The following is a 24,221-nucleotide window of genomic DNA, read 5'->3' as shown; positions in this document are numbered from 1 at the left end:
TGCGCTGACATCTTCCATCCAAAACATTCAGCTGCGCATCAAGGGTGAACACCCGCGCTAGCCACGTCATTACAGACGTACTGTTCGTTGCGACCAATCCGGAGATATCTTTGGGCTGGCCAATCGCGTGTGGGGCATCGGAGGTCCCTGGTTGGCGTGAACGCGTGCGCGACCGACCGAGCCGCCGTTCCCCTTCCCTCGATTCCTCTCCCTCCCCTCGTCTTCCGCCGTCGCTGCCACCGGCGACCTCCCCACAGCAGCTGCCGCCACCGGCGACCTCCCCCACGGCTGATGCTCCCACCCCTTCTATCCTTCCTTTACCTTCCCTCACCATCGACGACCTCCTCCCCTCCCCCCTGCCCCAAATTGAGCAGCAGGCCCGGATCCAACGCAGGCTCAGATCCGGCACGCTCATAACCCTGGTTCGTCCTGAGGACACTATGGACAAGATGCTCTGGGCCTAGTGATGCAGCCATGGACAAGGTGCCCTCCCCTTCTCTTCTGTGTCTATGTGTGTCTGTTGGATTCGATTCGATTCGATTTGGAGGTCAGGACAAGAAAAATGAATTAAATGCACGTACCTGTTTGATGAAATGCAGGTTGTTGTGGCCATGCCTAAAATAGCCACTGGATTAGATTGTTATTTTAACTAATCCCTCTTCAGTCTCAGTCATGTTCAAGTATGAATATTGTTTCCCCTATGTGTTACAACAGGTCATGGTATAATCTAATTAATGGCATCATGGCAGGACTCATGTGGTCGTCGATTACAAGGGTGTCTCAGGGGGTTAAAGAAGTTGTGTTCTTACAGATTTGAGCTGAAAGTAATTCAAAATAGGTAAGCAAATAAGCCATGTTTCTTCTTTGCTGCTCTAGCTGTCATGTGCCACATGGTTATTTCTGTCCCACATGCTACTGGTTGCCTATTTAGATTCTATTCATGATCTATGTTATATTGTACCGATCAAACCTTGATCAAATTTAAGAAGGCATGTGTTGCTGACCCTCCTCTCTTTCTCAACGTCGGACCACTGCCGTCATTTTGTCGAGTAGCTGATTGTTTCTATCTCCATGGTTGTGATGTCAAGGATCATGGAGACCAAGGTCACCACATTCTGGTGCATGTAGAAAAATGACTAAGATCCTTGTATTTGGTTATTTTTTGTACTTACTGGCCTATATATTCATTTCTACGTTGCTTTGCTGAAGTTGCTGCTGTTTTAATTACAATGTGTGTTTTGTTGGAGCAGGAGGCCGGAAGGGATCTTATACTACGATGAGCGTTTTCTTCAATCATACCAAAATGCATGAAAAATATAGCTGTGGTTGTTGGCCTGATTTAAATGAGAATTTAAATATTTCTTGCTTGGTTATTCCAGTTATGTTACAATATTTGATTTTCGTAGCTCAGGATGTCGATTCACATTGCCTTAATTCCTGTATGCTGGTTTCTTTCTACCCCTTGTCAGGGAGATCCAGGAAGGAGGTGACCGTCTCCCACGGCGTCGCATCGTCATGAGGAGGACGAAAGTGAGCATGGTACCTTTGACAAATCAATCCTATTTCCCCCCTTCTATGCGACGCAGATAGGTCACATTGATTCAACAAGTATGTGCGATTTGTTGTGCACAAATTAAACATTTATTTATGCAATTAGGATGTGAATGTTTGAGATATTCAGCTTTGTATGTTGATTAGGGATTTGTTGTTAGTGAAAGAGACAGAGAAATAGAGGGAATTTTTTTTCAAAAAAAGTTTAGATATTGAGTTGTTCGCCTGTACTTTAGAATGTAATCTTCGTATTCAAACTGCATCATACCATTACTAAAAAGATTTGGAATTTATATTGTATGTGATTGGTTTGTAGGGCTGTAGGCTGGTGACATACATACTGGTTAAGGGTGGATATATGTGATTTGTGTGCCGTGTCGGTTCCAGGTAGCACAATGTTTCAGACTCAGAGCAAAGGAAAAAGCTGATCAATAGGTTTCAGCCATGGTTAGCCTCTCTTCCAATTTTTTGATGTGAGTTTTTAGCCTTACTTTTTCTGGCAATGGATGCAGATTAGCTTGGTGGCCTGCATCTATATTTCTTTATAGTTTTTTTTGTGTTGTTTGGCTAATAATTCTGCTCTGTATCATCTCCAAACAAGGGTTAGTTAGCTATCTTTAGATCTTTTTTGGTACACAAACACTGCATGTATTTGTACGTATAGCAGGATTTGAATCCGTTTTGTATCTACATGGCAGAACTACCACTCAAATTAGTGTCTTTTATTTCTTCATCAAGAAAAGGTTTGTTCTCTCAGTTTCCTCCAAGTCCAAGTTCAGTTTGAACTGTCTAAACAGGGATTTACAGATTGTATATTCTTTGCCCACTTGCTATTTTTTTGCCAATACCGTCATTGTGATTAGCAAAAGTAGGATCGTAACCTTTTTATATGCTTGGTTACTCTTTAGATTACGATGTTGAAGACACAGCTTTACCTCTTCAACCATCTGAACTATGCTGCACCAGAACTGGTCCCTAGTGGTGGTTCTAAAGTAGGCTTTTCCTGTGACATATTTAGTTTTGGATTGCCATAATAATGTGAAAATGGTATCTGTTTTAATCTGGCACATGCTTTGTCAAAATATAATGTATTTAATCTGGACTTCGCTCTACCTTTGACATATGCTACAGCTGCATATGCAGAAAACATACTGACATGTCCCCCTGTAATTGCAGTATATGAATTCATTGACATATTTAACAAGTGAAGCCTTTTCTAATATTCCTACTCATCTGGTGGTTGATTTGCAAAAGATGCTCTCAGTTGACAGCGGCGGCGGACAGCGCTGGGCGGCACGCCCATCAGTGCCCGTGTGCCCCGACCGGTGCGGACTGCTTGTGTAGGGCCACATCAGCTGGTTGCTCAAGCCTGCGTGTGGACTGCCCGGTAAGCTCTATGAATCGACTCTGAATCTGTTTGTTCTTGCAATCTTGCTCTGTCCAGTTTGGGGTTCGCTATGCAGGGTTGCGTCTAATCCACTGCCAGTGAATTTTATTCTTCTGAATTGATGTGTTACAGTGATCGGCTGCCCCGATGCCTAAAATATATGTGCCCTTAAGGCTTGGTGTCCATGGGGATAGAAAACTGAGTTGATTTCAAGTGGTACCTGAACGTCTACACAAGATTTGACTAAAACTTTCCCCTACTAGATTTCACAAGAGAGCCTTCTATTCTCCTTTTTAGAACTGAATATATTTGATGTGCCGTTCAATAGCAATGTAGATACACTGACTCTGCTTTTTCACTATCAAACAGTCCCAATAATAGGACTCTCTGCAAAATCAATTTTGGTGTCTTGTTTAATTGTTTTATTTGATGCGAGGTAATATTTTATTGTAGTGTTTAGCATGTTTTACCTTTTCATTTTTGTTTGATGAAAGATGTTTTTCTTTCTGAAGAAAATATTATTTCGTAAATAGAACAATAGTCACCACACAAGATCTTCCACCAAATAGAAATTTGTGTGTGCAGCTAAGATTGATTTCCAGCTCATCTCCATGGGTTCCCTGAGGTGAGCGCGATGCCGAGGAGAGATGGCGTCGAGGACGACATCTGAGGACATCATCACGCTCATGGCTCCGCCGCCATCGTCATCGAGTTTTTTGGTACGCACGCACTGCCCCGATCACCCTTCCCCTCCACCACTCTTGTGTTTGATCGAGTGATTCGGTGGCAGGTTTCACAGCAAACAGGTGTGCGACGGGCCGGCAACCAGCGGCGCCATCTCTATCCCTGACACTAGATAATAGCGTGGCTAATGGCCCGCGCGCGGCGCGCCTGTCTGTGCCCGTGCGCTCAGGCTGATGCGGACTGCGACTGCGCGTAGGGCCGCCGCAGCTGCATGCTCAAGGCGGCGTGCGGACTGCCTGGTAAGCTCCATCAATCCACTCTGAATCTCCTTGTTTTGCAGTCTTGCTCTATCTAGGTTGGGGCCCCGTACAACACTGCTTCAAATATATGTGCCCTTAAGGCGTAGTGTTCATGGGGATAAAAAAACTCTGTTGGGTTTCAAGTGGTACCTGAACGTCTATACATTGAATAAAGTTTCCCTTAAGATTCCACAAGAGAGTCTTCTATTCTCATTTTAGAACAGAATATATTTGATATATTGTTCAATACTAATGTGGACACATGGACAATGCTTTTTCACTATCAAACTATGGTGCAATCTTTATTTTGTTTCGTCCCACATGAATGAAACGGCTCACTACTTATTTCCTTTGTTTATTAGCACAGGCATGTTAAGCACCCCAACCATCAGACATTTATTTCCATTACTAATAGTAAGATCCACACGAATAATACCTGCACTCAGTTATTCAGTGAATTGCTCTGCGATTAAATTGTGCCTCACCAATATTTCTATGAGTATACTATTTATACGCTCATACACAGAGTAATAGCTATTTGTTTTTTAATTTATTACCACATTCCTGCTAACGAGTCAACAAGCAGATATTTAGCTCCATCGCTAATAGTAAGAAACGAGTTGTCCAACAATATGAAGAGGTTCCCATTCCAGTTTATCTAATGGTTGTGACTTCCACTGTTAGTGCATTTGATTGCTCTGCTAAGTCCCTTCTATTAGATTTCTTGTTTATTTTTTACATGGTTTACCAACTTTCAGAAGCACAAATACATGAACTATTTGATTTCATTGTGGCTGAGTTGGAAAGATTTGTTGAGACTGAAGGAGATGATTTCCACTTGCCTGTGGGCAGGCATAGGGAACTGGGTTTCACCTTTCCTTTCGTATTACACCAAACCTTGATATCGTCAGGCACCATCGTTAAGTGGAAAAAGGGATTTTGCATCAATGGAATGGTAAAAATCAAATGATCGCAGTACATACTTGGCTGACAGAATGATATACTAATAACAGTAAATTTAGGATTCTTTTAGTATCCAAAAAACGGTGGTTCTTATCCTTTCTTGTCACTTCATGTGTCATTGATTTATTCTCCCATTATCCAGAGAAACACTGACTTTGTTATCCAAGACCAGTGGTTACGCTCTTGGGTCAATATTCAGGATAATCACCATTAATTAAGCAACCACACCTACAATAATGTCATCCGGTGGAATCACGTGTTGCTGCTAATCAGGTCTTCTCCTTGCTTTCTTTTGCGGAAACTCTGTATTGACAACACTGCCTTACATTTGGCAGCCTGTCATTAGTGCCTATGTTAATCCATGAGCAATTTTCTAAGATTAGTCTTTCTGTTTTTTTTATGAAAATCATTGGGGGCACGTGAGATCTCTTGGAGCATTTTTTGTATCATTCTTACTGTGTGAGTATTTAATCTTCTGGTCTGTTGCTTTTAAATAGATGATGGACATTTAAGGCATGCTGAGATAATTTCTCTTTGTATTGTTCTAGCCCGTGAGTGTATCTAACGTTGTAGTTTATTGCTTCTAAGTTTTTGACTGGTTGTTTTGACGATGTCTTCGACCTATGTGTCCAGGTTAAATTTCAGCCCCTCACAACGCATTTAGTATTTGCAGGATCTAAGACGACACATATCACACTTCTGCCCGTCATCCTAATTTTGGTGCTTTTTTAGAGGTGTGGGATTGGGCAGTGGTGAGCTTGGCTCTCATATCAGGTTTCTCGTCTACATTAATCTTGATGTATGCAAGAATTTCTTATCTTAGTGATATCAATCTATTAGTATGTCCATGCAGTTATAGCTCTGTTACTTTCCTTCTCTATGTGGTTTCTTTGTACTATTTCATAGGTGAGTTAACTGTCTTGCTGAAAGGGCAGTGAGTCAGTGACAGTTTCTTGCAGTGGGTAGCCACTCCCTTCTCAGGGAACCGTACGTGAGACTTCCGCATCATACGGCTCCGTCCCGAGCTTCCGTCATCGGCCCTTGTCATTAGACCACTATGCTTGTCTTTTCCGCCTTTACTCTTGAATCTTTTGCTTCTCGGGTGGTGGCGAACAATGCTGCTTGCGTAGCGGGAGATGCCCGCCCGTTGTTTAGGCCCGCTTCCTGCCCGAAAGAAGGCTAGCCGGACTAGTGGTAGGGGACCCGACCGTAAAAAACCCTACCCTATTCTCGAACCCTCTGCCGAGCTCTACCCTGCCCGCATTTATTTGGAAGGGGGCCAAAGAAATGTCTCCACCTGCTGCCAACAGTCTTTCTTCGGAATTCTACTGAACGGGTCGATCCTCCCCTCCGTTTGTTTTAGCAACTTATCCTAAGGTCTCTTCGCCAAGAACTCTCCGGCAACGACAGAGGAACTAACCTGCCTGCAGTGGCGGGGCGGCTTTTTTTAATAAGACCTGGACGATTATCCCTACCCTCGGTAGCTTACGAGTTTACGTCCATCCCTGGTCGGGTACAGCTTCCTTTATTTTTATCCCTTGTAGCTGTTACCCAAATTCGCGCAAGTGTGTCCACACCCCCCTGACTTGACGAGGAATTCATTCTCGCGAACAAACACACCCCCTACACACACCTAGGAGCACCCCTTCCTGCATATCCATACAAGACCTGAGTAGGCGGGTCGAGGTCCTACGAGGTACCCACTACTCGGAGTACCCTCCCACCAAAAAAAGATGTGTGGTTCGGTGGTTCGACCAGAAATGCTATGCTTACGCACAAGACTACCCCTCTTCCCGAAAGCTTCGCGGGGACCTTTACTACTTTACGACGACGGGGGACCGCCCGTAGGGGGTTTACTGCACAAGGCCCCTGCAGAGGAAAAGCTTGATCCCAGCGAATAGAAGATGCTCAGCTCCACACAACATAGGGATTGGCACGCTTTCAGAAAGAACATAGAATAGTAGAGGATCCAGCATGCAGGACACGGCGATCATTAGAAATTCACGAATTAGAAATGCTGTAATATACTCTTTCCCAAAACTTCTCATACCAGACCAACCCACTGAAATGCAAATAGGGATCAGAAATGTGGTCAATATCACGAAGAATAATGAAAGACCGTCTATACCCATATACAAATGGATGTTTTCATAAGGAAGCCATTGAAGGCTTTCCACAAATTGAGATTTGGCCATAGAAGGATCGAATTGTATCCGAGGAACAGGGGGATACAAAAAAGTAATAAGAGAAACGCACAGACCAATCAATCGTATCGGTCTTATTGAAGAATTTGGAATGAAAAGAGGAGTAATGCTTCCTAGCACGGGACAGAGAATAGGACCACTTAGATCGAAATAGCATTCACAGAAATGTTCTAACATAGAGTAGAATTGAACATTGAAAAGATTAGTTGACAACAGTCAATCAAAAGATGGGGCGCCAAATTACTAAACAATAGGGGTCTTTCTGTGCAAGTCAGCTGAACACCGTAATTGATGAGTGAGTAGGTGGGTTAGGTGCACCCCTCGCACAGTGGGAAGTCATGAGGCTAGCCCCCCCCCCCCTGAATGAAGAAGTAGTGGGGCCCCCTGCCCGCCCACGTATGCGCCTTTATTTAGATTCTAACTAAATATTCTACTGAACTTTATCCGGGAATCTTTCTAAAGAATCCATCTGGCAAAACAAAATTTGTCGATTTCAATCTAAGGTGCACCTTGCCTTTTTCAGGTAGCTTTGTTACGCCTATTCAGCTAGGTGGGGCATTGGTCATAGCCGAAGTCGAAGGGAAAAAATAAGGTAATGAGATGATGGTGCCATCAAGAAGTTTTCGACGAACGTAGTAGCGGCCAAAAATGAAACTCTTGCATGAAAGACCGGATTTGACGCAAGATGAATGGCGTTGGGGTTTTTCAAATGAAACCCGCGATCAGAAAGTCACCAACGGAGCCATACAATCTATCTAGTAGTGTGCCATGGCACGGTACTCCGCTTCGGCAGTGGAAGGAGCAACTGTCTATTGCTTTTATCTCATCCAAGATAGTGTCTCGTCTCCCCATAAAATAGATAAGCCTGTAGTTGAGCACCTATCTGAAGGCCCAATCGGCATCAGTAGTTGCACGCAACTCTAAAGAAGACGATGACGGAAAAAAGGACGGCTCGAGAAAAGGTACCTCGAATATATCTAAGAATCCGATGAACTGCTGCAAAGTGAACTGACCGAGGGGCAGCCATGAAGGGCTGACTTTCTTAGGAAAAACCATCTGGGCAAGAGATCGTCAGATAAACCAAACTGCTGACCTACTGTCTGTACTGCGTCGGATCAGATAATGGTGAGCCATCAGTCGGACGGAGTTTAACATAAAGCTCCAAGGGAGTGTCAACAGTCTTCTCATCATTGAGTTGAGCTTGAGTGATCAAGTCATAACGTTATTTGATCTGAGATACCAAATATCCACGAGGAGAATGTGCGACCTCCAAGCCAAGAAAAGGCTTAGGGCGCGTCAGCGCCTTCATAGCAAATAATTGATGAAGGCGACACTTGATCAGCGATATGGTAACGGAGTAATCACCAGTCAGTTTGATATCATCAACATACAACAACAGAATAGCACGTCCTCGAGGATAAACTGATACGAACATGGCCGAATCATGATCACTCCGAGCAAACCCTGCCTGGATAACATAACCACTGTGCTGAACTTCAAAAACCGACGCTATCGGGGCTTGTTGAGACCATAGATCGCTTTGCGTAAAGGACAGACAAGAGAAGAAGTCAGAAGGGTAGGTTCTCTTTCATCCGTCTTTTCTAGGTGCGCATCTCCATCTACTAAAAGTAGGGGTGGTTGCCATAGATAGATTGGGTCATTCGTAACCTGAGCAATAACGGAAATAACCGATGCTACAGCAGAAACTACAGCTATATGTGGCGGCCCCACACGCAGCTTTGTTTAACAAGCATCACCCTTCCTTTCTTTTCAAATGCTTCCTCAGTCAATCAACAGCTTATTCGATTCCTATTCTTATTAAACATCTGATATAGATGGTGGGAACAATGAAGCATATTCTTCATCTGTAGGTTGCAATCCGTATGATTTCTTTTCTCGATCTCCTGCTTGTGTTTCACCTCGCACCTAAGCATCACGTTCCTAGGGACAGAGACATCTGCGCTCTAAGGCAATCATAGTACTACCAGCATGGTTACATCATTCTGCGGGCAAGCTTCAACTTCAAAGTCACCTGATTTGGCACCAGCCAAAGGAGTAGGAACAGCAGCTGGGGAAGCACCATTACCATCCATGGGATGCTTTGTGAACAGCCCCCTCTGTTCAATACCGATACCTGTCAGATTCCATAGCTGATGAATCTCTTTCTTTTTCCACTCTTTCCCCGTCACGCAAGACGCTTTTCTGGCACAAACCTAGTAGTTATTTGTCCTGCTGATCTTGGGTGAACTGATGACACTGATGCTCCAAGACCAAGAGTTTTCACAGCCAAAGCTATTGAAGCTGCTCCCTCCCATGAATCACAGCTTTCTGGACGCACTGCTTGAACACCATGGAGCAAGATAGAGAAAAAACTCCTATCCCAGTTGATCGAGCTGAACCCACCCACCGCCGGGCAGGTGCATCAGCCTCTTCTTTCTAGTTTCCGACAGGGCTACCCGCACTAGCCTCTAACCTCTACCCCAAAACCTGAACTTCACAGATCCGAAGCCTAAACCTTCACTACTTCCATCACTTCACAGAGCAGGTCTTGTTTTCAAACTTGCTTTCGGGTTAAGTACAGAAAATCAATTCAATATTCCTGTCATTGAGGATCTATTAGATGAGCTACATGGTGCACAACTGTTTTCCAAACTTGATTTGAGATCAGGTTATCATCAGATAAGAATGAGAAGAGAAGACATTCCAAAATTTTAGGACATATTTTTGTCATTATGAATACTTAGTGATGCCATTTGGACTCACTAATGCACCTGCTACCTTCCAATCTTTAATGAATCATGTTTTTGCTCCGGAAATACCTTTTGGTATTCTTTGATGATATTCTGATATATAGCAAGACCAAACAAGCTCATCTCAAGCATCTAAAGTTAGTCCTGGACATTCTAAGGTCATAAAAACTATATGCTAAGATTAGCAAATGAAGTTTTCCTGTCCCTCAAGTGGAGTATTTAGGGCATGTTATCTAAGGATAGGTTCTATCTACAGACCCCCACAAAATAGTTGCCATCAAAGAATGGCCAGCACCTAAGACTATCACTCAGTTGAGGAGTTTTCTTGGTATGGCTGCAGAAAAAGAAGATTTGTCAAGAATTATGGGATAAATTCTAGGCCACTTCATGACTGTCTAAAAAAAGAATCATTCCAGTGGTCAGATGCTCAAATTGAGGCCTTCACAACATTGAAGAATTGTCTGGTCACTGCTCCTGTTATGGCTTTGCCTGATTTGACCCTACCATTTACTTTTTAAACAGATGCATCAGGTCAAGGTATTGGTTCTGTCCTCATGCAACAAGGTAGACCAATTGCTTATTTCAGTAAAACCCTTGGACCCAGAAATGCAGCTATGTCAACTTATGATAAGGAGAAGCTTTAGCTATTTGTGAATCCTTGAAGAGATGGCGCCACTACTTTCTTGGTTCCCAATTCTTTTATTGATCAAAACTGATCAACAGAGCCTTAAATACATCACAGAACAAAAAGTCTCTGAGGGCATCCAGCACAAGCTTATGTGAAAATTGCTTGAATTCAATTACAAGATTGAATACAAAAAAATAAAACAAGGTTGCAGATGCTTTGAGCAGAAGAGATTCTCTTATGATGGCAGTCACTGCAGTTACTCCTGCTTGGGCTTCAACTGTAGAAACCAGCTACACTAATGATGATCACTGCAAATCTCTGCTTGAGAAGCTCACTGTATCAGCCAATGCAGCACCCCCTTATACTCTTCATTCTGGCATTTTGAGATATAAAGGAAGAATATATGTGGGATCAGATGCTGTTCTTAAACACCAAATCATTGATTCACTTCACAACTCTCCCATAGGAGGCCATTCAGGCATTGTGGCTACTTATCAAAGGGTAAAAAAGCTATTTGATTGGCGCTAGGCCAGGAGATTGAAACTTTTCTACATGAGTGTGCAGTTTGCCAAAGAGTCAAGGGAGAGCATTGCCACTACCCTGGTCTCCTAGATCCACTGCCATTACCTACTTCTGCTTGGACTGACATCTCCCTGGATTTCTTTGAGGGTCTTCCCAAATCATTGGGCAAAGAAGTCATATTGTTGGTGGTGGACAGGTTCACTAAATATTCTCATTTCATTCCCCTTGCTCACCCTTATACAGTACAATCAGTCTCTCATGCTTTCATGGATAATGTTTTTAAGTGGAATGGATTGCCAAAGTCAATAGTCTCTGACAGAAACTGGATATTCACAAGTAACATGTGGCAGGCCTTCTTCAAAGCACTGCAAGTGAAATTGAGGTTTAGCTCTGCCTATCACCCACAATCAGATGGCCAGACAGAACGTGTGAATCAGTGTGTGGAAAATTACTTGCGTTGCATGGTTTTTCAGCAACCAAGGAAGTGGGCTAGTTTGGATCAAGCAAATGCCACTTGGGAGGATGCCGACTTCATCAAAGGTCTCTTTCCGGAGTTCTATACAGCTCCTATTCGTGGTTGGTGCCCTAATTCCAACACTTGACAATGCTTTGGGGGAGGTATTGTCATATCTGAAGATTACTGTACCTAACTCTCGATTGAATTTAGAGTGCTGCCTTTACTTCATCTGCCGTGAACGGAGCCAAGAGGCTTGCGTTCATTTCTTCAGTTACTCGCCTGTTTACTTTCCCCAGTAGCCCAGGGTCGGGAGCTAGGACTTCTGAGGTGAACAGTCCCTCAAAGTAACCCTGTATCAGAGATGCTAACTGGTCATTACCTTCGATCCTGTTGCCGTTTGAGTCATTCAGAAACTTTATTATGTTCTTCTTTTTTCTACGTTGCAAAATGATGTGATGAAAGAAGCTCGTATTTCGGTCTCCATGGTGGAGCCAATTAGCCCTTCCTCTTTGCAGCCATTAATCCGAGTGCAAACTCTCTCAATTAAGTGTTGGAAGCAGTCGCTCCTATCCACTCCTACCAGGGAGGGGAGCCCCAAGTATTTGTCAGTGAGCGATTCGGTGACAATATTCAGCAGGTTGCATACCTCTTGTCTGTCCGCCCTATCTGTCTAAGGGTCCTTGGTAAAACTCTCTTCATTGAAGGCAATACGTGGGTATCCATCTTATCTACGATCTGCGGGTCATCCACATGACCAAAACAAAGGGTACGAAAGCAGTGAAACTGATATATCTGTTGAAGGCGATCCCACCGGTCCTATTTATTAAGTTGCAATGGCGAGTATCTTTGGACCCCAAAGAGTTGTATAAGTTGGAAAATGGAGATTTGCCTGTGGCATTGGCCGTTGGGCAGCTAGCTATTGCATTTGAAGGCTCCACAGAAAGAACCCGCAGGTACTATTACGACAGGTGGCTTCGAATCCAGTTTGTTAGTTGTTTGCATCTTGGTTAACAAAAATAAGTTGGAATCCCTCCATTCGTAGATCAATCAGCTAAAGTTGTTAAAACAATGCCCCGGTAAAAAGGTAGCAGAAGGTCGTTCTTTCTTACTCTAAGTTGCACTCAGGTGCTGCCGTTTTAGAGCTAGGCGATATTCTTTGTGTAAACCAGTATCGTATCTGTTCGATATGGACCATTCTATAAGTATAGTCATTTCAGTCTTCCTCAAAGGATCTCCGATCTATTGTGCAACCTTCCCTTCGAAACCCACCCCACACGAATACTTCTACCCCTTATCACAGCTCCAATGCCCACAGGCATCTGTCTCTAGCACAAATCTTTTACTGAAATCAGGGAGAACCAACACAGGGGCCTCAATTAAAGCTTGCTTGAGAACATCAAAGGATTGCTTTGGCTTGTCCACACAAATGGTACTCCTTTCTTTAACAAGTTCATGAGAGGTCTCCTAATTATGTATATACAGGATGAGTCACATCTTGACCGGAGCCATGCGGAGCACAAAAAGTGAAGAGAAAGGATTTGTTCACCACTTTAAGCCAAAAGATAGAAATGAAAGCTGTTCCCATAGAATGAGATTAGATCCACAAGTGAGCTATTTATACCGAAGCTTACAAGAAGCAAAGTTGAAACGGGAGCTTTCCCACCACGGCATCCAACTCTTCTCTTCCGTAAGCAAAGGGGCTTTCAACAAGATAGGGAGCTGTACAATTTCACCCGTGGGTGGGGCTGGCTACGCTTGCTAGATTGGATCAAATATACGTGTCCTACGCTAGGCGGAATCGTTGTTTCACTCCTCCAAGCGTTCCTTGCCAATGGGTAAAGCCTTTATCTATCACTTCGGTCGGAGACATATTAATTACCTTTTTTATCCTTGGACCCTTGAAAGCTCGCTTCCCTTCCTGAACTGAGGGAAACCGGTGCCTGAGAGATCCGTTATCTGCAGTCTCTGAGCTTGATTGCACATCTTTTCCTGCTCATACATGTGTTTTTGCACGCTTGAGACCTCCTCTTTCGCTTGGCTATCCGAGGAAAGATGTCTTACGAGGTGGGTTGGACAACGTACGTAGTGAGCCTGCTGCTATCAGTGTGAAGATGAGCATCTATCTTTCTTTTCAGGATTTAGTGTGTGTGTGCTTGTTCTTAAGGGAACGTGCAAATCACCCAATCATATCAGGATGGATCCAATGGGTGTGATTTTTGTCTGTATTGATCACTTACCCATGCTATAAGAAGAAGGGCGTCATGGAAGAGTTTGGGGTCCAAAGCCACACCTTCTTTCCCCCATAGGAACAGAGGTCAGGAGCTGCCGGCAGGGCGCTGCATTTAATCTGACTGATGGCTCAAGATAAGTACGAGACGTACTTGAGATAAATAATTTATGTATTTCGCTATTTCGAATACCTAAACTGCTGCTAACAAGAATAAGTACGGAGAGATTGGATCTCCCTGGCGTAGTCCCTGAGAAGGTTTGAATTCCTCAAGACGCTCCCCATTGAAAAGAACCGAGAAGGTAACTGAAGTCACTAACCTCATCACCATAGAAATCCCACCTTCGCTGAAAAAAGTGGGCTGGATAGCCGTCCGGGCCAGGGGCCTTTCAGGGTACATCTTAAAAAGGTCACACTTCAGAACCAGTAAAGGGCGCAGTCAATTGCTCATTCATTGCCTGAGATACTTTCCGAGGAACTGTCGACAGAACGAACATCCTCCATTCTTTCAGTACCTTCAGCAGTATAGAGATGTTTAAAGAACTCATTCGTCATCCCACTCATCTCCTCTGAAGGGACAACGAAGGATTGTCTGAAGTAGGACCTATTCGTAGCTCATTTCAAATGGGCCAAAGAAACTAGGGCCACAGAGACCCCCCCTGTGTCATGAAAAGAGACACTTTCGGTAGTCACAAAACCCTATTTTAAGAAATAAGTCATTAGATCCCGTATCAGCTATAGCAGTGAAGTTCTCATAAGCTTTCATCATGTCGAGCTTTAGTGCACACACCTGATCATCTCGTGCCTCTTATATAGTTTCTAGTTTAGGAGTCCGAGCTGGAAGAACAAAAGGTGGAGCTCCGCCCTAGTGTTACCCTTTGCCTCGCTCTTTAGAGACATGAGTGGTCACAACTCGACGTAGTCTAGCAGTTCTATTTGGCGCACGAATTGCGTATAGCAAAGTTGAAGAAGGCATTCTAGGAGCTAAAGGCGTCTCACTCGTCTCTCATTCGCTCGATGCTTAAGTACCGGTTTGCTTCTACGTCTATGGTTGAACTTGAAGGCCTCGGATTCCGAAACCTGTAGAGCTTGCACGGTGAAGAACAAGTACGTACTTCATACGAAGAAATGGTAGTCGGACTCCTCTGGTTTTCTCCACAGTAGGAGTAAGCATAATCCTAAAGCCGGCCCAATGGGCTATATTTCTTTAGAGTACTCAAAAAGTATGCTTTTGTCGAAGGGAGATTGCCGGGTCTATGTAGAATAGAGAAGCAGCAAAAGAAAATAAATTGAGTAGCCAAAGGCCTCGTGCACAGTATGGAAGGAAGAGGAAAAATGCACGGTACGCAATGTATGATGATGAATGTATGGAGTTAGTTCGGTGGGTTGGTTGGGGAGTAGGGCCGGGGGGAGAAACTTGTCCCTTCTTGATGGCGAGTATATGCTTCGATCGATTCTTGTGCTCCCTATGCGCGTGTTCTTGATCACCGAACAAGTTACAAAATAAGTTTATGCGCTCCTATCCTTGTTCTTGTGAGTCCTTGTGAAGCTACATTGGTGATGGTTGGTGGTAGATGCGGATTACCAGCGAGCTCTGGATGCTACTCTTAGGGATATTATTACTGTGTTTTTTTGCTATGGTTAGTCATGATTACTGATCAGTTGAGCAGTTCTTTTGAATGTACCAATTTTATTTTTTCATTTATTTGTTTCCCCCCATTTGAAACAGGGCTCAAGTCGCTTCCTGAGATGCATTTCACACCTGACTCACCTCCCACGCCTAAAATGTCTCCAGGTAAACGTTTTTCTGCTTGTCTAGTAATTCGGTGAATCTGCGGCCACTAATGCCATTCAGAGACTCTTGGCCATTTCGGCTTTCGCACCATATGATCCCTGCTCATCTGCCCACAACAAAACGGATTTTTTTTATTTTCACTTGCTCTCTCCATTTCTTGTTATATGCTGCTATAGGGCTATAGGAATACAGATTCAAACTTGATTGTATGATAAAACTGATTATTGATTCAATTCTTCTACTCGCAGCATCTGTTCTATTAACTTGTAACTGCCTACTAATTACAGTATCGAGTGTCCTGGTGATGCGGATGCTATATATATAGTCTTCTCAAACTCTGAGTGCACAGATCTGTTAAGTTGTAACTGTACCTTCTAGTTTTTTAATCTGAGCAATCGTTGATCATCTCATCCATTTGATCGTTTGAACACTGGAATTAATATCTTTGCGGAATCGTTGATCATACTTCGTGTGTACTAATTGAAATCAGTTGTGCATGTCCGTGCTGCTGCCGCCCCAGGACAAGTGAAGTGCCCCCGTCGACTATGGAGGAGCTTTCGACGTCCGTGCCGCACAATCGGTCGGGATCAGTGGCCTTCAGTTCCTGCCGGATTTCCCTTGTGACGTTAGTCCTCGCAGCAGCAGCTGCAGCCTTGATCACGTTGCTGTTCTGATACATGCTTGTCTGACCTCGCTCTTGAACTTGTGCATGTCTGCTTCGTCTTTCTTGATCAGTTCCTCGTGTTGCATACAATGAAGTGGTGTCATGTGACGCTGGGCATAATCTCTGAAAACTCCTGACTGGTTCGGTGTGGTTTTGTTTATTCAACACCAATTGCCTTAGCTTTCTTTTTCTGAAGGAGACAGAGAAGAGAGTAGCTAGATTTCTTTTTCTATTTTGATTTACAAATGGTCCGGTTTTATTTCAAAATGGTCCGTACTTATCGATCTTTGGGATTATTAAGCTTAAGAATCTTACTTAATAGGAGAAAATAGCCTCCTAAACATATGGCTAGCAACTGGTTCACCAGGAGTATGCAAGAAAGGCAAAAGCACTACAAATTATTGATTTAGGAATGGGAATGGGCTAGAACCCTGGGTTCTTCCTTATATAATTAATGGTCTTTTCATTCTAATACTCTATCCGAGAGTTCTCAGTATTTAGCAAAGCTGTTCCTATCTAACGGATAAAAACAGGATCAAATGACAAAGACATTGTTTGTGGAGAAAGAGGTGGCTTTTCCCGGATGAAATGAAACATTTGATTTGTGTAACAGGAGAAAGATTTCCCACTCCTTAGCCATAAAGATATATGGCCATGAAAAAGGGAGGGGATTCAGTGGAACAGGATTGGCCGGGCGGTAGAGTCGTGGAAACACTTGTTGATTCCTATTTTGGACCCTAGCTCCATGGAACAATATGCTACTGCGGAAACATGGAAGAATTGCAATCTTAGATCAAAACACTATGTGTGGAAAGCTTGATAAGGGTCAGTTACTTGTACATTTGATTAGTATGAGCCACTCACATCGTTTTGTAAGGATAGGTGGGAGTAGGACCCTACAATAAAGAGCAGATAGCCCACATGAATCATGGGAATAACAATACGAGGCCTTTGACGAGTAAAGGAGAAATGCAAGATTTGGATCCGCGATTTCAACAAGTAGTTCATGCTTCGTCGGCAGGGGAGACTATAGGCCATGAAAACCCACCCCTGGTATCTCCACCTGTGGATTGAGAGTCAAAAAGTGTGAATTTCGTATGTCCCGCTGGCACACGATTTCGATTACTTTTCTGGTTTCCCATTTCGGAGATCCGATAATGGAATGCTAAATCGATATCTGGGGTCGAGCCAGGGTACTTATCCTCCCGTCTATAAATCAATGACCAATAAAAGACTAAAGCGGTGATAAATCAAGGGGCGGACAAGAGCAACATCGTAGCTAGGAACAGGTGCTGCACCGTAGCTAGTAGGAAGAAGTACATCATAGCTACATTCCCCATAGGGTTGGCGCCCCTCTTCTCCAATACAAATTGAATCATAGCAAGGGCTAAGCTATCTTAAAACCTACTATCAATCTATTTATAGAACTCAATACTACTATCCATGAGATCATCATAACAAAAACTAGAATTGCCCAGCGAAATAGGAATAGAAAGAAATCCAGGGTAACTTGTATCATGAGATGGGTCCATTCCAATTGGAATTCCGTACGGCTACAACTCTTTTTAAACGAGTCGAAGTCCAGTCTTGTCACTTTCCCATCATCCCTTTCCGCATCGTCCTTCTCTATTGGGGGCTCCCAACACCTCAGCCAATTCGTGCAGCATCTTATTCAGGATCTCGGTGCTCCCAAAAGTTGTGAGCGACTCCAGGAACAAGACTCTGCCACCTCTGTGCGTCACCGAATGAAGGAAGGAAAGAGCATGTCGTACATAAACCTGGATTTTTTCCATGTCGTCCGTATCTACGCACGGCACGATACATAAATCCTGCAACAGGAAGCACAATTTTGCTACTGGATCAACATCCACCGTCTTCTTCGAACTCAGACACAAGAACGAAACCGCCAAAAACATGAAACAGAACAAAGAGGAGTAGTACAGCAACTGAATCATAGTCTGACACCGTCGATGGTTGGCTGTCGTGAGGAGGGTGCATTGCAGCAGTTGCTGGTAGGATTTTGGTGTTGCTATGTTCTTGCCGCAGATGATGATATATGTAGATGGGTGAGGTTTTGGACTCGAGATATTGCTGGGAGATCACATTTGCCGTCGCATTCCAAACAATTCGTGAGCCGTTTAGCTGGTTTAGTGGACATTTGCCTTGTTGATCAACTGTTTGGTATACCCAGTTCTGTAGAATTGTTTTGTGCCTAGAACTCCGAACGACCCTTATACTGTTTTGCTTTCTGCTGCTTCTTGTTCTGCTTTGCCGAGAGAATTTCACCTCTGTGGAATGCCCTATAGCTATATTTAGCTATATTACTCCTCTAGCTATATTTAGCTAGTTCACCGTTGTATACGACCAAGGTTTACACCTGAGAGTCGTAGTAAATCCTTGCATTTGTGAAACTGACCAGATGAGAACGAAACTGGTGGGAACAATCAACTATACGGCAGCTGCGAAGTTCTAGTTGGCTTCTGAAAATCAACTATTCTGAAATAGATTCTCTTTTGAGAGCCCTACATATACCGATCAAACATTCCATTTCAGACTTGTCTGCGTTACTATCTAATAAGTTTGATAGAAATCAAGGCGGGTATAGCTTCCTTTGATCCATACCGTAATATTCAAGCTGACTTTGTCAACTTATTCCCCTTTTTTCAGGTTCAATTGACAACGCTGTACTTTCTTCAACCATAGGAATCAGAATTTCGTAGGTAGAGGGGGCCAAGGTGCCAGAAACATGGATTTCATGGAAACAAGGTAATCCGTAGTTGGTAGCAGATGTTCCGCGGGATCAGATATCCTCCGTCTTGTCTCTGCATTCGAGGAATGCTTGTAGCTGTGCTAGGCGTGAGAAGAACTCTACAATACGATTTCTACGATTGGTACCAGATTGGAATTCATTCTCGGAACTCTCCTCTAGAGAATGGCCTGGCTAAAGAGAGTGATAGATCCATCGTGTCGTGTGGAAACTAAAGCTAGGCGCCGCTATTCGTCCTCAGCCATATTCTCATTCTGGGAAAAGGTATGGCTCGTTCTGGGAAACGATCAGTAGTAGTGGTGGATGGCAGGTATGGAAGGATCCCGGCAAGTTCCTATCTGAGATTACCACCGGCCCTGCCCTGAGCTGACTTCTTTGCTAGTAGTGAAGTGCGTTTTCACTTAGCTGGAAAAGTCCATAATCCGATTTGACCTCGGGAGCCTGTCCACGGATCTGATCAAAGTATGATTCCCTAGTGCCAAAAGTCCTAAAGCCTATGGCGCCAAGCATGGGGAGTCCGCGGAGAAGAAAAACTCTATTTCGCTATGGGCCAAAACTAGTGTTTTTTCGGATTTCTAGTCTAGTTTAAGTGCAGGGCTAGAGAGTTCTCTTCCAGTATTCTTAGCTGACTGTCCGCTTGCTTGACTCAAACAAATAGCTTTTGTTTCCACAAGGCAGATCCCAATCCTCGAATGCAAAGGACAAGAAAGACGGATTCTGGCTTGAAGGAAGGGTTCTCGTATTGGTTCTTCTGGTGCGCTACTTCCTTGTGCTGTGCCAGATCGGAATTGGTATCGGAATCCTGGTTGGTAGAAGGAAGCTCGGGTATTGCTTATTGTTGAAAGCACTCGTTTGTTCCGGCTCGTGAGTTGAAAGCACTCGTTTGTTCCGGCTCGTGATGTGTCTGACGCATGCATAGAATCAATATCTATTGAGACCAGGATGATTGGGATTGTTTAAGCAATTCCCGTCATAAAAACAATGGATTCTGGCTAGTTTTATCGAGAGCAGAGGCGAATAATAGGCTTGTCACTCTGCGAATTGAGCTAGTTCCTATTTGGATTTGCCAGCTACTTGTTTCATTGCGGCACATTTGAGCCGCTGATCCTACTCTGGAAAGTGAAATACCCACATGAATAGCAGGTCGAATTCCGGCATGGAATAGATCCGCAGATAAGAAGATTTGTCCATCTTGGAGATTACATTAGTAGGAATATAGGCGGAAACCACTCCAGTTGGGCATACTCTCTTTGCCTAAAAGAGAATTGCATTGAGTGGCTCTTTCTAAAAGGCGTGAGTGCCAATCAAATCAACCCTATCCTTATGGAGAATAGAGATCCACCCACCCACCTTCTATATTCTCCCATCCCCGAGGGAAGACCACGCACGGCCGAGAAAGAAGTGTCTCGTATTCAGCAGCTCGCCTAAGTCCTAACGTTAGTGGAAAGAGTAAGATAAGAAAGCTTAAGCGTGGTAGCCCACAGACCAAATATGAGAAGTTATGTTTTGAAAGCTTCTTATTGAGTCTAGTACTATCCTTTGGAAATTCTTGGTCCTCAGATCTGATACCATAACCAGCATCTACATGCTCATGCTGCAAACTATCACATAGGTCCTATTTCAGGTTCATTTACTTTCTCAAATAAGTAACTTTGTCTAATGTTCCCCCAACGAGTAGTTAAAACAACCACCCCCTGATCCGAAAGGAATGGGTGTTCCTAAGGCTTATTCAAAGGGCTTTCTAGTGAGTTAATGGGGAATGAGGGTATCACCCATAACCAGTTTGAAGATGCAAAAATTCTGTTCTTGTCAAGGAGGGGGATTAGCTACACAACCAAGGAAGGCCTTTTTAGATTATTAATATTCTGACTGCTTTTCACTCTTGTCTAGATCTTGCTTTTGCTTAGAGGGCAGGCCGCAGGACAAAGCGAGAGCTTGAATGCGAGGGGCGCTGCGAATGTTTGCTTCGAAGGAGCCTGTGAGCCAGCGATAATTAGATCCGTTAGTTAGTAGGGACAACTTGAAGTAGGGACAACTTGAATACTCCGCCTGTGTCTAATCATCCACTCGACCAGCCAATGAAACGAATTGAGATGAAAGTGATCGATACCATGGTGTCGCATATACACGAAGGTTATTCTTCATTTCATCCCAAATTGATATACAAAACCTATAAATATGGTAGGGGTGGTATGACTTTGCAGGAACATTTCACTCTAGAAAGGCAAGATGAGCTTGGCTATTGTTGTGCCAGGCGCCCACTCATCAATGCTGGTGATTGGCCTTGTATGGCTGCGCCATCTCTTCCAATAGATGTACTACTTTTTAAAGCGTTAGCTAATATCTTAATGCGGGAGTTTCTAGTGATAAGAAACAATCTTCCGTCTAGATTATTTTATTATAATGAAATGTTGGATTACCACCAAAGGTTCTGGGATGGTCAAAGTGGTGTACAGAAAATAGTCTGTGTGGATTTGAGTCATAGTATCCGGTATGTTTCTACGGAACGTCTATGGAATACCTTAAAGTGTCTACACAATCTGGGTGTGATTTCCCACATCTTAAAGGAATTTCTATCTCTCCCGATATATAATGCTGCCACTAACCTCCAAATTCCTCATTTGAATTGTATACCATTGATAGGTGAATTGAGCGACGTGCTCCTACATCTCTTTTTTCAACATCAATTCGATAGGGAGGTCCTGAGCCGGTATGAAGGTGTTCTTTATACAAGATGGGACACCAATGTCCTTCTAGCTTCAACACGCTATGATTCATATCATCTTGACCGTCCTCAAATTCTGGACATCTTAAGGCACGTAAATCTAAGTGGATTTATTTCCGTGATCGAACGTGGTGGCGGGGGCATGCACGTGAACCCTGAGAAACCTCAGATATTCCTCAGTGCAGATGGTGATGTTAGTATCCCTCAACTAAGAGAAGGTGAGACTGACTATGATAGTGAATGATTCCGGGGAATTGGATAGAGTAACCTATTCATAATAATGATGAGTATCCCCGGGGGCATGTCCTACTTTGTGAAGTAAGGTTCCAAGAAAGGGAGAGAAGAGATAGATGGATCTGAACCTGGAATCAAAGGGATCTGCGAAAGGGATTTTGAAGAATCTTACGTCCTTGAGAAAAGTAAAAAGATAGGAAAGGGAAGTAATGTCAAACCTGAAAAAGAATATGGCACGAGAGATTGAATATAGGGAGGAATGAATCGGGCATCAAGTAAACTAAGGCATCAAGGAAAGTAAGACTTGAGGATGGAAGGGAGGAAGGAACCAATAAGCCACCGTCAGTGTACCAGTCATTGGGACAGGTGCCGTGTGTTCGGTCTACCTGCCTTTAGTATGACCCGGATGAAAAGATGCTGACTTTTCTTAAAGGTTAGGCCAAATGATTCTAAGCTTGAGGACCCATTCTATCGGGCCTAAATGCTGGAGTTTCAGAAATCACTCTATTTCTTACTGACTTTCGCCGAATATATCCTATGTGCTTAACACATTGATGTCAGCGGCTAAGCTTTCTTTCTAATGGTAAGCCGGGGATCTAATAGTCCACTTCACCCTATCAAACTTGACCTCGATATAGGTTGCTTTTTGATGACTAGTTAATAGAATAGACGATATCTATTATTTTCTACCTCCTCTACCTAGATCTCCTTTTCCTAAGGAGGGAGAGAAGACGGTTCTCTGGGACGGAAGACATCTCTCACTCGTACATATATGGATGGGTTTTCTACCTCACAAAGGGATGAAACTGAGCAGCAGAGATTGCTAAAATAGCAAAGGGGATCCAGATTATTTTAGAACTCCAACTGAATGATGCTATACTCGAATCTGATTCTGCTGCAGCTTGACAAGGACCTGTGAAAATGCTGATATCTCGAATCCCTATCTTATTAAAATGGGGTAGCTTTACTGAAGTACTGCAAGAAAAGTATGGAAAAAAGCATAGTCGGTACTTCTTAATGCGGTACGTAAGCTGGTTATCCTGACTAACAATCATGCCTTGCTTGGATTTAGGGATTAGGAATTCTTATTGGGAAAGAGATTGGATTGGCATTCAAGTAGGAGTAGATCCTATTGGTCCAAAGTAGGCATTCTTGTATCAATTAAAGTAGCTATCTTCATGAAATAAGCGCTAAGATTCTAGTTCAAAGATAGGAGCATTAAGCTCTAAATCCAGTCAGTCCAGCTGGAAGTTTCACTAACTACTTAGGGAACTAGGGACCAGACCAGAGTTATGATTGGTGTATTCCATTCCTACCGTAATTGAGACTTGCCCTCGCTCGCGGGTGATTCCTTATAGCTTGATCCATGTGATGGCTGTTCTCTGCAATGAACCACAACATGTCCATGGACTTCACAGAGAATTGAGTGAATGCACTAAAAACCAAGAAATGACATAGCGAGAACTGAGCAGCTCGAAAAGCTCGGACTTCGTATACAGAAAGTAGAACTAAAAGCAGATGAGTAGAGATTGAATCGAGCATAGAAATAAGAGAGTTTTTCTTAGCACTGTTCGGTTCGTCTTTCTTTACAAGTCAATCTATGCATAATTCTATTTCTTGCAGCGCTGAATCCGCTTTTGAAATACAGATCAGGGGGCGGTATTCTTATTCCTTGGCTCGCCACTTATGAAACAAAACTAGATATTTATTATTATTTTCTTAGGAGCTGAGCTCCGCATGCGGTTCGATTAAGATGCGACAAAACCTTATCCATTAGTCTTGGCGATGCCAGGGATGGAGGGAGTCATCAGTCGCACAAGCTTATTGCTAAAGCCAAGACAGGACATAATAGCTTCTAAGTAATGCCGGTGTACCCGCTTTCATCATGCCCAACTCAAAAACCATTTATCCCATACTTCTTCTTTTCTTGTTCCTTCGTATGAATAACAGGAATCCCGGTTCGGATGGTTGACCAACATTATGATTGTGTATGAACTAGGGCTTTGGCTCAACACCTGCTGTCTTTCTTGCCCATCCTTTTGTGGTATCGAAGCTATTCATTGAGATCCATAGGTTCACGTTACAACCCACCAATAGTCAATTCCAGAGCGGAAGGCGAAAAAGATAGGACGGGGACCCTTCGGAAGAAGGTATATGCCCGTAGTATCTAGAAAATATTCATGGTTGCAAGAGCGAGGTTAGTCATCCTCACCATCACCATCAAATACCGGTACTCGCTTTTTCTACAAGCTTGATTTACGAACTCGACCTTTCGCAGGAAGGAAGTTCCGTATACCATCAACGGAGTCAAACCGCTAGAGGGTCACATATATCTAAATACTAGTTCCGATCATACCAGTACTT

The 24,221-nt window shown here is 43.5% G+C and overlaps 1 long non-coding RNA gene across 43 annotated transcripts; it reads left to right on the top strand.

The window, feature by feature from the left end:
- Positions 1–49: 49 nt before the first annotated feature.
- Positions 50–16,310, top strand: LOC123149219 (uncharacterized). Of its 43 annotated transcripts, none has more exons than XR_006474513.1 (10): positions 53–483; positions 750–838; positions 1,251–1,539; positions 1,868–2,938; positions 3,524–3,657; positions 3,729–3,921; positions 5,027–5,157; positions 5,558–5,658; positions 15,402–15,467; positions 15,958–16,310. It is a non-coding gene; the product is annotated as an uncharacterized lncRNA (long non-coding RNA). The 43 variants fall into 43 exon arrangements; XR_006474507.1 differs by having other exon boundaries at positions 5,558–5,683; positions 15,988–16,310; XR_006474515.1 differs by having other exon boundaries at positions 54–483; positions 5,558–5,618.
- Positions 16,311–24,221: the final 7,911 nt, after the last annotated feature.

The sequence above is a fragment of the Triticum aestivum genome, chromosome 7A (genome assembly GCF_018294505.1).
Source record: "Triticum aestivum cultivar Chinese Spring chromosome 7A, IWGSC CS RefSeq v2.1, whole genome shotgun sequence".
Taxonomy (NCBI): Eukaryota; Viridiplantae; Streptophyta; class Magnoliopsida; order Poales; family Poaceae; genus Triticum; species Triticum aestivum.
The sequence above is the reverse complement of the archived record's forward strand: the minus strand, read 5'-3'. Positions and strand labels throughout refer to the sequence as shown.